This window comes from Dreissena polymorpha, chromosome 8, assembly GCF_020536995.1.
Source record: "Dreissena polymorpha isolate Duluth1 chromosome 8, UMN_Dpol_1.0, whole genome shotgun sequence".
NCBI classification, from domain to species: Eukaryota; Metazoa; Mollusca; class Bivalvia; order Myida; family Dreissenidae; genus Dreissena; species Dreissena polymorpha.
Window position 1 is genome coordinate 78,531,747 of NC_068362.1, and position 16,421 is coordinate 78,548,167.

General features: G+C 33.1%; 1 long non-coding RNA gene across 1 annotated transcript; it reads left to right on the top strand.

The window, feature by feature from the left end:
* Nucleotides 1-12,186: 12,186 nt before the first annotated feature.
* Nucleotides 12,187-13,023, top strand: LOC127841908 (uncharacterized). The gene is made up of 2 exons (XR_008031411.1): nucleotides 12,187-12,329; nucleotides 12,520-13,023. It is a non-coding gene; the product is annotated as an uncharacterized LOC127841908 (long non-coding RNA).
* The last annotated feature ends 3,398 nt before the right edge of the window (nucleotides 13,024-16,421 follow it).

Genomic DNA, 16,421 nt, shown 5'->3' on the forward strand with positions numbered 1-16,421 from the left:
AATGAAAAGGATACAGTTCTTAAAAACATAATACCTAAATTACAGAATTTTAAAAACTGCTTAAAATCATGGCATCACCGTAAACTTACACTAATCGGAAAAAACACAGTATTGAAAACGTTTGCACTTCCTAAATTAATTTATGTATTAACAGTTCTCCCAAATCCACCAAATGATGTTATTAACGATATAAAATCAGCAATATTTAATTTCATATGGGACGGTAAACCTGATTAAATAAAACGAACTCAGTTAATTCAATCTGTAGAAAATGGAGGTATCCAATTAACGAACATTGACTCATTTTTGAAGGCAATCAAATGCAGCTGGGTTAAAAGATACCTAGATAATACCAATACAAGTAAATGGAAATTATTCTACCAGAAAATCCTAAAAAAAAATGGTGACTCCTTACTCTTTGAATGTAACATCAGTTATACTATCTTACATGAAATTGCAAACGAAAACATATTTCTGTCTGATGTTCTATCAGCATGGAGTGATGTCACTCATAACCTAGAAACCCAAACCAGCAGTAAAACTATTTTATGGAACAATAAAGACATAACTTCAAACAATAAGACGTTTTTCTATAAAGATTGGTTTGAACGAAGCATTAAATATGTCGACCAATTATATGACTACAGAATTAAGGATTTCTACTCGTTTGATGATATATGCTACATATACGGAATACCTTTAAATAATTTTCTGAAGTACTACACACTAATCAAAAGCATACCCATACATATTAAATCTGAAATCAATACAAATAATACACCATGTACCCAAACAGCATTCGTAGAAAACATACTTGGAAGAAAAAACAAAACGAATAAAATATTTTACACATTACAAATTAAAAATCTTACAGAAAACTCCAAAACCCAAAATAAATGGCAAATCCTTTTCGGAGAACATGAACTTAATTGGAAACACATATTTACCATGCCATATAAAGCAACTATTGAAAGCACACTGAGAAATTTTCAATATAAATACATCCATAGAATTATAGCTACAAATAAATATCTCTTTAAATGCAAATTATCTAACTCAAATCTGTGTGACTTCTGCGGTGAATACATCGAAACTTTAGAACATCTTTTTTGGGAGTGCAAACACATCCAGCCTATTTGGAATCAATTAGTATCTTTTCTTGAACAACAGCAACTAAATGTTAAACTATCTTTCTTAAATGTAAGTTTCGGATTTTACTCATTGAAATCAATAGACTGTAATAATATTGTGAATTTTATTCTTATATTGATGAAATATTTTATCTTAAACATGAAGTACAACAAACAAGTACCACATTTTAATTGCTTTGCCCATAGTCTTAAACTAAAAATCCAGATTGAGAAAGAAATAGCCCTCAGTAATGACACATTACAAATCTTTGAACAAAAATGGAATCGGATTAAATTCTCATAATGTTTGTCCACTTATATACATTTTACTCTAATGTTAGTTTATCTTTCTAAAATATTTCTGTATACTTTTTTTCAATCCTATAAGATCATTGTGACTATACAACAAAACACACAAGTCCAGTATGCTTTCTTCCAACTTTATACAACTCATCATTTTTCATAACTATTCTTCTGTGGTTCTTTTCTTTTCTCTTATTAAAATAAAACAACACCTATCACAAACAACCGAAGAAAAAACATATAAGCCCAGTTTTTTTTTTAATTTTTATGGAAAAAAAGTATATATATTAGCATATCTTGTATAACATGTCTGAACTTTATTGCTTTGTACAATCACTATGTTGTATGTATACATGTATACATTGTATGTATTATATTGAATACAAAAAAAAAGTTACAAGTGCATGATTTTATTGTATCGTTTAGTTAGTTAAATGACTTGAGATCTGAAGCATAACGTCAAATGGGATATTCAATTACAGTACTTCAGTGAAAACTACATAAAGGAGTTTACACTATTTGGTAAATACTTCTTCTTCCAAGTAATGGCCACCTTCAACTGATTGAAGATTATTTCCATGGTGCGCATTAGAGATAAAGAAAAGAGAAAGTGAGAGTAAAAGAGTGAAGTATATACAGTGTGAGATACAAGCGGAGGGGAAGTTAGATAAAGTGTTTGGCTAGTTGAGATCTGAAGATTTCAACTGAGCCAGCTGACAGTATATCTGGTGGAAGGTTGTTCCATTCCCTGATGGTTCTCGGGAAGAATGATTGTTGGCGATAGAGCGTTCTGCAGAATGGGATGTGGAAGTAGAATAAGTTGTTTGTTGGTTCGGACTTGTTCAGATTTGGTTTGAGACGATTTTCGGATGGTATGTGTACGAGATTGTTTACAATTTTATAAAACATTATGAGTCTTGCTTCTTTGCGGCGGTCTTCTAGTGATATCCACTGGAGATCTTTCAGCATGTCTGTAACGCTTGAGCGATTATGGTATCTGTTTTTGACGTATCTGGCTCCTCGACGTTGGATCATTTCCAGCCTTTCCGTATCACCCTTTTCATATGGGTCCCAGATGGTGTAGGTGTATTCCAATGAGGGGCGGGACGAGTGTCATATATGCTTGTTCTTTGATGGCTGTGGATGCGATGTTCAGGTTTCTTCGAATGAAGCTTAGGTTTCTGCTGGTTTTACTATTGATGTTGTTAATGTGTTCGCCCCAGTCTAGCTTTTCATTCAATGTACATCCAAGGTATTTGGTTGATTTGACATGTTCTAAAATGTGATTATGGAGTTTATATTGATGGATGATGGTTTTGCGCTTGCGGGTTATTAAGATGACTTGGCATTTTTCAGGGTGAAATTCAATTTTCCATTTAATTTTCCACGATGCTAGCTGGTTTAGGTCTTCTTGTAATTGTATGCAGTCTGTGTCTCCTGATATGGTTAGGTATGCGATGGTGTCATCAGCAAAAAGTCGGACCGTAGATTTAAGGCCGTCTGGGATGTCATTTATGTAGAAGAGGAAGAGGGATGGGCCGAGGACAGATCCCTGGGGGACGCCAGAGTCGACTTGTACTGTGTCTGAGGATTCTCCTTCTAGCACGATCTTCTGCGTTCTGTTTGTAAGGAATGCTTGGATCCAGGCTAGGGTCTTTCCTTGTATGCCATAGTGTTCGAGCTTGTAAAGGAGGAGGCTGTGGTGTACCTTGTCGAACGCTTTCGAGAAGTCCTTTACAAGGACATCAGTTTGGTGGCCATTCTCCATGTTTTGGGTCACGTCATCGGTGAACTACAGAAGCTGGGTTTCGCAAGATCTGCCCTTCCGAAATCCGTGTTGTAGTGGGTAGAGTAATTTGTTTATTTCTGCATGTTTCATGATGTTGCTGGTAACAATGTGTTCTAGGAGTTTGCAGCAGATGCAAGTTAGAGATATTGGCCTGTAGTTAGCTGGGTCATTTTTGTTTCCTTTTTTGAAGACTGGAGTTATGTTCGCCTTTCGTCAGTCGTCTGGGATGGTGCTGGTGTCTATAGAGAGTTGGAATATGCTTGTAAGGATAGGTGATATTTCTTTTGAAAGTTCTTTTAGGACTCGTGGGTTGATGTTATCTGGACCTGCAGCTCTGAAGGGGTTGAGTGAGTTGGGAAGTTTTTCTATTCCGACGGTAGATAATGTGATTTCAGGAGCAGGTTGAGATTTCATGCTGGTCATGTATTTGTTGGTTTTGAATTCTTCAGCGGATATGTTGGGACTTTTGGTGAATACTGATTGGAACTGCTTGTTGAGGATGTTGGCTTTTGGTTATGCTTCGGAGTAGAGTTGGCCCTTTTCACGAAGTCCTGTGATAGAGGAGTTGTCTTTTTTCTTATGTTTGATAAATGTCCAGAGTCGTTTGCTGGTAGAGCGGTCTCCGGTGTCTAATTCTTCTGGAGTTACTATGTTGTCTATGTAGGCCCAGTAGGACTGTCTTAGTTTCTTCTGCAGGAGTTGTTTATGTTTCTTGTAATTGGCGATATGTGTGGGATCTTTCGATTTTTTCATCTTTTTATAGTGCTTGTCTCTCCTTCTCATTAGTTTCTTAATTTCAGTGGTTATCCATGGCATTGAGTCTCTTGGTCTAGCGGTTTTATGTGGGATATGGGTAGCAATATTGGATTGAATAGTTGAGCTGAATTTGTCCCAGATGGTATTGATGTTACATTTGTTGCTAATCATAGATGTTATGGTGGAATGTAGGTCTATAATGTCAGATTTCAGTGCTTCCCATCTTGCTTTTTTGTATAGAGGTATTTGTCGGGGCTTCTGCTTCAGTTTGACTTGCTCTATGGAGAATTCATCAAATACGGCATGGTGGTTTGAGATGCCTGGGATTGTATTTACCCGCTGAACTTTGTTTGGAAGATTGGTGATGATAAGGTCCAGGGTGCTGGTATTTCTTGTTGGCTTCTCGACTATCTGTGTGAGTCCATTGTCGTCTAGGCAGTCTGAGAGGATATAGTGCATTCGTGCTTGCTGAGTGTTTGGTGTTCGACATTTTTTCTTCCAGTCCCATCCAGGCAGGTTGAAGTCGCCTCCAATGATGATTACTGGTTCACCAGAGGAGCTTGCTCGATTAACAGAGTCCCTGAATTGACAAAGGCTTGGTTCATTTGAAGTTTTCGGATTATAGTATGAGCAGAGTAATAATGTCTTGGATCCCACTAGTTGGATTTTAGCCCAAACTATCTCGCAGTAAGTTTGTAGTTCTTGGATGTCTGTGCTAAGGTACTAGCAATGGTTATTTGATTTCTTATTAAAATCAAAAACACATGTACCATACATGGATTTCGAAGGTTAACATTTTATACTTCTGTACATTTTAAAAATGTCCTAAAAGGTTGTAAAATATAATGCTACACCGTGTTGATTAATTGAATGCCTTCTTTACGTTAACAAATTGTCATCCTTTTCAATGGTTTAACTTTTGTTTCATACCTCATGATGTCCTACTAATTTTAAAAATGAGAAAAAATGTTACTAACTACACCGCTTTTAAAGGAAGTTTGTAATCGCATGAATACATAATTTTATGTATGTAATCTAAATTGTTGTATTTGACAATCTCAGAAATGTTTATCATTTAAAGCTGCCGGGATGAATAGCTGGCAGCGGTGAATAATAGCGATTTGTTTACAAAGAAAGTGATACGACTTACGCTCACCTCCAGCAGTCGAGTAAGCAAAAGCTGTTATATTGTATGTTATTCGGGTATATTTTTAAACTTTGGACCGAGTTGGATGAAATGCGCATTTTCTTTTTCCTTGCTCAATAAAGGAGAAATGATCTATAAAAGCTAGTGCCGTATAACTCTATTTACTACAAACAACTATAGCTTATCCCGACACTTATTAAACAGTTTTTTATCTACGTACTTTACAGTTTTATCGGGCAATTTAATTGTCTTTGCAGGAAAGAATGCGGGCAACCGTTTCGACCTGTACATATGTTATCATGATCAGCTATACATTTATCTTGGTGAGTTTATGTAATTGAGCATAATTACTGTGTGTATTTTAACAACAGTATTTTTATAGAAATATTAAATTAGTATACATGTATATGACGCGTTAAACAATTTGGACAATGCAAATAGGTAAAAATAGATAGTAATACTTATTAGTAAATTTGGTTATTCATATCTTAAAGGGAGTTGTTCATCAATCGACAACATACGAGCTAAAAGAGAGCGCTTACTGTGAATGGTATTGTTCGAAAGTACAACAACAATGAGACGGCTCCTGTCCTGTATATGGGTCCTGTCGGTGGTATTGTCAGGCAAAACGCACAAACTGCACCCCGGTTACACGATATCATTGTGCCAGAGATCTGCATAACAAGGACTTATTTATTGAAACGTGAGCAGCAGAAATATTTTGTTTGGCAGGTTTGCGCAATATAATCATAATCTTAATATAATGTTTATGTTTGTTTGAAATTTGTTTTTAGGAGAAGAACCTCAAATATCTTTACAACAGAGTGGCAAAGCCTCTGTGTATTGCCGACCATGTTACCGACGAAACATGTACAATGATCGGCATAACACATCATCGGCGGTTTTAAGTGAATGTCCTACTATAAAAACAAACTTCAGGTCGTAACAGTATTTATATTATTTCAAAAATATTTTAGGCAATTCATACTTCTTTGTATTTCAATATATAAATACTCATTAACACCTACATATGATTAAAAAATCTGCAATATTCATAATGTTCATGTTGTTGGTATTTAAGTAGTTAGTGTCACACGATGGCATTTATTAATAATTTATTAATAAACATGATTATCAATATTAGATGTAATTCCCTATTAATGAGTGAATGTTGATATTTTCATTTTCATGAAGCTTTGTTCTTTGTTATAGTCCTAACCCTGCAGTTTTGTCCGTACAAACAACTGTTACAACTGTTGTTGAAGACAAGGACACACATTTGTCTACCGGTATATGTTAATCTATGTAAACTCAAGTAAAACAAAAACCTATATATTGAATAGAAACACAGTTGCCATGAATACTGTTTTAAAAAAGTGTTGGTTTTGTATGTAAATATCATACGCATATACCACCTTTTCATTTTAATCAATTTTATGGTATCTGACAAGATTTGTCATTTCATACCGTCTTTATACTTTGTGTTACGGTTTTAAGGCACAATTAGGAAAAAGAGGTCTTCTGGTAATTTTGTCGTAAATAAGCGTTCTTTGTATATATCCGTCTTTTGATCATAAAAGCACAGGCACTAATATTGAATTCGCTGTATTGAAAGTTGAATGTAAGACCATTTGTTACAAATATTATTCACGCTTCATGTAAGGCGCATTGCCAATTTACCGAGTGCAGAACTTTTGTTTATAAGATAACCTTTTGCGGATATACAACGCGAAGAATCCGTGAGTTTATCAAAATATAAGAAATAAAATTACAAAAAGCATAATATATATTTTAAAATATGCTTTTTACAGACAGAAAAATGATGTGTGCAGTTTACGAAACATTCTTAAATATAATGTCGTTTCATACGTCGACTTGATTTCAACAAAAACATCATGGGATGATGCCCCAATGACTGATTTGCTAACGATTAAATATGTTTAACCTATTTAAGACATCCATATTTTTTCAATTTGTGTTAAATTAAACGATAATTTCCGCATCGAATTTTAAAGAGTCATTCTTTCGATATAATAATACTATAATTTAAGACTAAATGATGGTAAAACCATTTGAGACCTGCTCATATTTGGTTTTATAACAAGTTAAGCATGTTGTTCATGTTTTAAGTTACTTAAAGAACTTTCATCTCACAACATTATTGATATTTTAACTGACGTGAGTTTACCTCACCATAAATATTCAACATGTATATAGCGAATAGAGCGAATAATACAAAGAAATTTAATAACAATACATTTTTGTAAATAGTATATGGGCTCGTTCAATATTGTATGGGTGTTGTGTGCTCGTCTTAATATATATTGTAATGTTGCGATGTGAAATAACGTTATTTAATTCTAAAGCTCTATTGTTTTTTTTAGAAAAACCTCCGAATGAGTCAAGGCCGAATAAACGAATATTTGAAGTAGTATTCACAGGAGCATCTTGATTAATTGCAGCCTTTATAGCTTTAGTCTTTGTCAAACAGTTAAAAGGTAATTTAAAGTTCAACATTTAATATATGCAGATAAAATATGATTTTATGTTAATGCATGAACACTTTTCATGTTAATGGCAAAATCTTTACTGTTATCAAAGTAATCGATTCGGCAATGATTTCTTTGACAGGTAAATGCTTACATTTGGTGTCTAGTTATCCGGGGAAAGCAGTTAGGCGTTTTAAGCAAGGTAAATTTACAATAGAGAACAACAACAACTGACTAGATTTATTTGATTTATAAGGAGTCCGTGGTAACGTTAAACACAGCATTATATTATGGAATTCAAACAATCCTACAAGTCTTGACAGTTTCATTTTACATTGAGAATTGATCAAAACCAGATTCAGACACAAAGCAACCTGTTCAGCCCTCACATGCACAAACAATCATAATACACTTGGTATCATTTTTAAATTTTACCATGTAAGGCAAAAGACTTTTATAAATTTACAAAACACAACAACGACGTACGTGTCCGTCTAAACTGTAGAAAATATTTTAGGTGTTTTCAACTTACGTATGCTTTTTTTTAATTTGAAGACTGTCAATTGCCTTGCAAATGACAATAAATGCAGTTTATGTAAGTGTCGGGTTAGAAAAACTGCCCAGTGTACACATGAAAAACATGCTATTAATTTCCGTATTTTGCTTTAATCAAAATTTTTGATAAAACAAAACACGTAAATAAATATAATTGGTAGTAGTAGTAGTCGTCGTCGTCGTCGTCATCTTCGCCGTCGTCGTTGACGTCGTCGTCGTTGTCGTCGTCAACGTCGTCGTCGTCGTAGTAGAAGTAGTAGAAGTAGTAGTAGTAGTAGTAGTAGTAGTAGTAGTAGTAGTAGAAGTAGTAGTAGAAGTAGTAGTAGTAGTAATAGTTGTTTCGAAGTAGTAGTAGTAGTAGTAGTAGTAGTAGTAGTAGTAGTAGTAGCAGTAGTAGAAGTAGTAGTAGTAGAAGTAGTAGTAGAAGTAGTAGTAGTAGTAGTAGTTGTTGTTGTTGTTGTTGTAGTAGTAGTAGTAGTAAAAGTGGTAATGCGGTTGTTGTTGTTGTTGTTGTTGTTATAGAAGAAGTTGTAGTAGTAGGAGCAGAAGTAGTAATAGTAGTAGAATTAGTACTTATTGTAATTACTATTATGTATTATTATTTTTATTTTCATTATATAGATAATTATTATTATTAGTAGTATTACTATTATTATTATTATTATTATTATTATTATTATTATTATTATTATTATTATTATTATTATTATTATTATTATTATTATTATTATTATTATTATTTTGATGCAATAAATCTTACAAAAAATGTTACCAGCCATTATATACAAAAAATATTACGACGACAATTGTACAGGGCGAGAGAGTGAACCGAAGACTTTCACAACAGCAACAGAACGTGAGGCACTTGCGTCCTTTGTCGGTTATTTCAAAAGCACTTAATGCCTTTAAAACACGATATGGATGTATATTCACTTGTATAATATCGTTCAAATTGTTTTGCTTATGGCAGGTATATGTAGGCATTTCAATGTGTTAAACACATTTCGAACATGTTTCAATAATTAAAAAAACAATAATTCCTATTAATGTTATTTTGTTTAAAACACAACAACTTTTTTACATAGCAAATCATTTGATAGAATTTGTAACAAAGTGTTTTTTTCTAAATCACCGCCTGTTTTCATTTGCATGTCCAGGTACTACGACAAAGGGAGTTGCAACGTCTGCAAACGTTTCAAATCATGCACAAGAAGGTATGAAACATGTGTTAGGCAATACGATGTAAATTATTGAAGTTTTTTTATATTAAAGCTAATAATTCAAATTACCATTTAAAACGCACTGGGTACCGTTAAAAAGTGTATATACATTAACACAATCCCATTTATAAATCTTAAATATTTAAGACAAAAATCCTTTAATTGATTCAATATCAAAGTTTCGGTATTAGGTGCTGATTCACCATTACGATCAATTACAAAGTGGTCTTCCGCGAAGTCAATAGAAAGCGACCGCATTTGCAAAGTAAGCAAAACAAACGTTTTTGTTATAGAAAGCAGAATATATTTCACACGTTTATCACTTCTATCATTATGTTCACTATCCATTGATGTTTTGAACCCAACATAATTTACAAAATGCCACAATGCCTTAAATAGTAATATTCACAGGTAGTTTTTTTCCTGCTTTTCAATTTGATATTTCAAGAAATAAGGCAAGAGCTCTGCAACTTTGTTATTGGCCAGGAACGATTTCCATCAGAGAAATTTGTTAACAGAATAGACAACACATATTTTGATTTAGACAGCCTTAAAGAGATCGAAATAAGTGATGATGATAAGTACTTCTGCTAAGAATTTAAATCGTGAGTACAATAGTGTTATGCAGGATATATATTTAAAAGGCCATCAAACAACTCAAGTAGCCGAAAATCTTAACCATTTAATGCAAATAGAAAAACATCGGGAAACTTGCTTAAAGACACACATGCTGAAAGACTGTATGTCTCTCACACATGTAGACAGTGGGAGCTACAGTTTTGATGTGTGACTTTTCTGTTACTTTGGTGAAGGGTTTATTCGTACACTTAAACCAAAATGTCCCGGGATATACTTCAAGTTTTCTATGTAAAGGGTAATAAACACATAGTGGCACTCTCTACCGAGCAATTTTGATAAATCATCCAAAAGAAAAGACAACTCGGGGGCCTAGTTTCGTTATGGAAAGAGTTTTTAAAATTTGTTTTGACAGAAAGTAACTTTCTATTAACTATACTTTACAGGGTTAAACAATCTAGCATAGTTGTGTAAAAACGGCCACTTTTGATGACCCTTTCGTGAAAAGTATCGTATCCATTCAAAGGTGTACATACTCAATTTCTTAATTGCAAAAGTGAAAACAGTTGTCCTATCGCAATACATTTAACAACGAAGCATGCGAAACTTTTCATAAGCGGAATAATTTCAACGATTATGTACTGTCACATGCCGTGCAACTCGATTTGAAACTTTTTTACAAAATAACGTCGCAGCATGCATAAAACATTGTTTTCATATTATATATTGTAGAAATCTGTAATCCAAAATACCCAGTAGGTGACGAGCGTGTATGTTTGTTTGTGTGTGCACACCTTCGCTGTTCTGCTAGATTCATTCAAACATATACCACAGAACATTTGTTCCGATGTCATTATAGTTTTAAGACACATTTCTGGTTTTCAGTATATGTAACACCAAATACCAGGGCTTCACTTTGCTGATTAATATACACAAATATTTATCCCTGAAAGATATACAAATTTATTAAATGCGACACAAGCATCAGACATTATAAGGCCATTTTGCTATTTAAATTATACTTATGTGACAAATGATTTGTTTAACGGATTACATATCTGTAAGTAAGTAGCAACATATGTACTTGAAACGGCATGAGACATACTTTATTTGCACAGTTAATTGATTTAGAACAGTCACATGCTTTGTAGCTCGATTTTTTAAACCATTTTTTTCAAAACAGCATCGTAGCATTCCGCACACATTGTGTTAATATTATATATAGTCGTATTCTGTAATTAAAAATATGATACGTGTGTGTTTTTTTTGTGTTTTTACTATGCTCTTCTGCTAGATTAATTGAAACATATACCACGGTACATTTGTTACGACACATTTCCGGTGTCCAATAGATGTAACACCAAATAGCAGGGTGCACATTCTGATTAATATACACATATCTTTATCTCTTAAAAATAAACGAATTAACTTATTTCGGCACAAGCATCATACATAAGTATTCTATTTTGCTATTTAAATTATAATTATGTGACAAATGATTTGTTTAACGGATTACATATATGTCAGTAAGCAGCAAGATATGTACTTGAAACGGCATGACATACTTTATTTGCCAAGTTAATTGATCGTTATCATAAAAATAATAAGTTCTTTATTTAAGTGGCTATACATTTTGTATGCGGTGTAATTTGTCACATAGGAACAAAGTCGAGGGCTTTTTGGCATCGGGCAAACCAGGCGAAAACTCCCCTTGCCTGTACACATGGATAAGTCATCTTCTTTGTGGAGATGATCGTTGGAAGTCAATCATTAGACTGGCTGCAGCCAGATTTGCGCTTCAAAACTTTGATACATACTTAGAATGGGTATGCCTCTATAACACTTTTATATCGCATTTCCAATTCTTCCAATACTAAAAATCGTCCGCTCACTAGACTGCCATTCAGTCATTTTTTAAGTGTCGATTTGACATTTTTAACATAAATTAGTACCATTGCAAAGTAATTAAGTTTGTCAAGAACCCTCTAAACTGTGTCATTTGGATTATATAAAAAGTCTCATTGAAATCACTCTATTAAAGGAAATCAATTAAAATCACATAAATACTCAAAATCAACGAATATATCGGTAAATATATCGTAAAATAATGTTAACCCATACACAATCAGTTAAATGACAGGTAAAAAAAAATGAACATTGACGGACACTAAACTAATTGTTGTAGTTTTACATTTCAGCTGACCGATATGTTTCTCACAGTAAAATCTTTAAATGATGCATATTTTTTCTTTAAAATACACGGAGTGAAATTTGAAGTAAATGATTCATCTGCAATAACGATAGGCGAACAGCTGGCGTTTGCAGATCTTGTGAAAGAAATCTTCAACGCTGGAAGCGGCAATGGTATATTAAATAAGTTATGAACTGGCACAACAATTATTTGTGTATGCTAATTAATAAGATTATCAATGCTGATAATTACACATTGAAAACATAATTATTTTAGAGACCAATACACTATTTGGAGATATTAGAGCAGACCTGTAGGAAAACAATTGAGGCAATTATTGTTTTATTCTTTTTTCTTTTGCAGGTCCATTTTATGTGAAGTTTTTGTCTGGAGCATTGAACTGAAATATAATTCAACACTATGAAAATGATTCGTTTGCGGGACGTAAAGTTTAGCGGACACAATGCTTGCTTATTCCTTTTCCAAAAAATGATTGTAGCGATAGGGAACTGCATATTTTCTGGATGAAGAGCATAAACGATATGAACAATTACCGTGTACTTCGTTTGTTTAAAAGCCAAGAAGGTCATTGACAAAAATGGGCAATATAAATGACGAAATGTTATAACATTATTCCACAAAGATACTCGGCGATTACTTGCCACATCGATATCCGTCGGCGGTAACTTTTGAACACGTTACACTCTTTTCGTTAATATAGAATTAATAGCCGAGGAGAATATAAAAAGCTTGAACTGTTAAGGAACAGTACGGAATCCATTACATCGTGTTGAATTATTTTTTATTGTGCTAAAATTATAAAGTTTATCTTGTGGGTATGTTAAAAATAAACTTATTCAAGACGTTTGCTTCTGTTTAGCACTGAACGTTTATTTCGAAAAAATATACAAATAAAGTAAATGTCATTATGTTATCTCTTCCTATGAGTTTTATGTTTCAAAATGAATACAAGTATTTCACTAAGCTAGTGAATACTGTAATATGCACATAGGGACTATTTGTATGTTCATCTCCATAACTTAAACATTAGATGGTTGGTCTAGAAAGTTGTTTTTGTTCTAAATAATAAAGCGTTGTGTCTCTTTTATAGTCTCATGCTTCAAAATAATTAGAACCACAATACAAATGGTTGCTTTAATTGTCCTTGAAATAAGGCATCGTGTCATTTTTATAATTCATGTTTACTTCTTTAAATTTCCGTGTTTATTCTCTATATCTTATTTCATTTATGCACTTTATTCAACCATAATGTGCTACAAATGTCGAAATGTGCAAGAACTTTATAGTGCAAGTTTTCAAAATAAACTCATATGCTTTACATTCCTCCAAATATAAGACACATGAATGTAAAAAACATGAAGTTATAAAACAAAATTTACAAATTTGTTACTTCAATATAATAATAACGTTATACAAGCAAAGATCCAGCGAATATCAGCCTCACATCAATTTGATGTCTTCCGTCCATTGTCTCAAAATGAAGTAACTTTTCCGATGATATCAACATGTATCCACTCCTTTAAAAGGATGATTAACATTGATAAACTTTTTTTAAACCTAGAGTTCGCTAGATTGATGAAACTTGATGTGTAGATTAACGGCTAGACGGTGAATATGCACAATATTTAAGAGTTATCTTTTTGTCAAGTTGAACTTCTTAATAAGTATCTTGCGATAACTCAGCAAGTACTTACGAGTTTGGAATAAGCATCAACATCTGACATAATCTGCAAGGTCTCATTTACATCATTGAAAGCGATGTCTTTGAAAAGATAACACCAAATTTGAAGTCGTTGTTTGATAACTAATAATATTGAGGTTTGTTCATATATACTTCAATAAGTTTCAGTCAAAGAAAATTATTCATGATACCAATTGTTAATAAAGAATTTTATCCATATTACTTACACACAACAAAGATCCTGCATAACCAAAATCACAAACATTATTGTAATACCTACTTCATTTCCATGAAGCCTGTCTGTCAGATTCTGCTGAGGAGATTGTGGATGTTTTTTGAAGGGATCTTGCCGCGCGAATCTACATATTCTTAAAGTTTGTAGTACTTATGGAAGTAACATTTATTGTCGACAAGACGTTATAAACCCTCCATGAACCTCAAAAGTTGTCGTTATTTGCAAAAAGGATAATAAATATGTGTGAATTTTACTTGGATAACCACAATACATTATGTTTGAGATCACATAAGAAGTGCTCATTGGCTCATCAGTTTCAGAATAGTTTTTGAGAAATAAGATACTTGTTTTGTTTGTTTGAGGAAAACTGCATCACTTCATCATACAAAATAAAACAAATTGTCATTGAGTTCCACGTATTTACTTCACCACTATTACATACAACTATTCCACAGTTCATGTTAGCTTATCTTTTAAAATATGTGAACAAATATTTGCCTGATTGTAAAGTAAAAATAACGGTGTGGGTGCACTTTTCAATTGAGATCTACTTCACTCCAATTAATAATGTATAAATTGTGTAATTATTACAAAAAATACATCATCCAACAACTGCAATACTTTGACTACAGTTGGGTTCAAATGAGTCAATATGTCGGGCTCAATACGCGTTCAAAGACGCTTGTTTGCTTCTACTCGTATTTCAAAATTTCATATTGTATGTATTTTTACAACACTTGTTGATATTAAAAAGAAATACATAAAAATATTACTATAATAATCCATCTGTTATTAAGTATGCACAATCGCTACAATCAACCAATAGGTCTGAACTAATAAAACTGTGTTTTTGGGGCGATTGCCTTCTGCAATTCGTCCCATAGGTAACATAATATACGTATACCGAAGAATGTAGTTCGTTACTGCATTTAAGCACTTTGCATCCAGATTCTTCATTCGCAAACAAAATAGCTCAGATGAGCGCGTTCCATCCATGGCAACGTCTTTTCACTGTGGCATTAGCACACAAGTAACACACAGTCCTCATGGAAGGTGTATACAGCGACGAAATATCGGTTCAATACTTAAATATATACATTTAACCGATACCGCGCATTTATGTTTTTTCGTTTTAAGCAATCAACTGTGTTCGCGATATGGGCAACAAAATATAATTACCACGCGCTACATATTTTATTGTAAAAGTAAACATCTCAATGTTCTGTGCGCTACAAAGTTTCAATATGACAATTCGCCCGTGCTTTTCACGTAAGTTTTGAATTTTTTCCTTACACACGAAATACATGTTGTGGTTGACACTTTCACAGCAGCTAATTAATTTGCGTTAATGTTTTCCAATATATACATGAATAATAATTGAATCTACATGATGTATAGAAACCTTATGACAACGTTTGTCTTCACGAAATCTCAGATACATATAACACTATGTCGGAGTAAAAACCTAGGTCACCAGTTCAAATGATAATAATCAACATTGTATTCACGAACGTTTCGCAGTTATGAATTGGCACGTACGACAATGACTTGTTTTAAAAAGCAGCATTTACTTTTAACCCCAATAGCTAAATCATATATTATGTTGACAGCCTGTCACCCTTCCTTAATTCCATCTGTTTTCTTCAACAAAGGTGATTTATTGGCATTACGGTGTATTGTGATTTTAGGACCACAAAATGTGAGCAAAATCGCCCCACCAGTACTTTAAGTCCTTTCATTTTGTTAAAAAATCGTTGATTATAAAATCGAATTTGTTAAGTCGTATAACGTAATTTACCAATTGCTCCTCCGCTGTACTTTAATAAACATTTGTTTGTATATATTATTGTTTGTTGACAATTATTTTCCTGCGTTATATACATGTTGAATTATATCTATACCAACCGATGACGATGTACATTGTGCATGTAAAATCAAATGTATGTCTGTCTTTCTTTATCATATCTCTGACCCAACCTGGGTTGATTAACTTCTGATTACGTTAAGTTACAAGTGCATGGTTTTATTGAATCGTTTATTTGGTTGAATGACTTGAGATCTGAAGCATAACGTCAAATGGGATATTCAATTACAGAACTTCAGTAAAAACTACATAAATGAGTTTACAATATCTGGTTAATACTAGCAAGGGTTATTTGAGTTCTGATTAAAATCATAAACACGTGTACCATACATGGAAATCGAAAGTTAACATTTAATACTTCTGTACATTTTAAAATGTCACATCATCGACGGTTTTTAGTGAATTTCCTACTATAAAAACAAACTTCAGGTCGTAATAGTATTTATATTATTTCCAAAATAGTG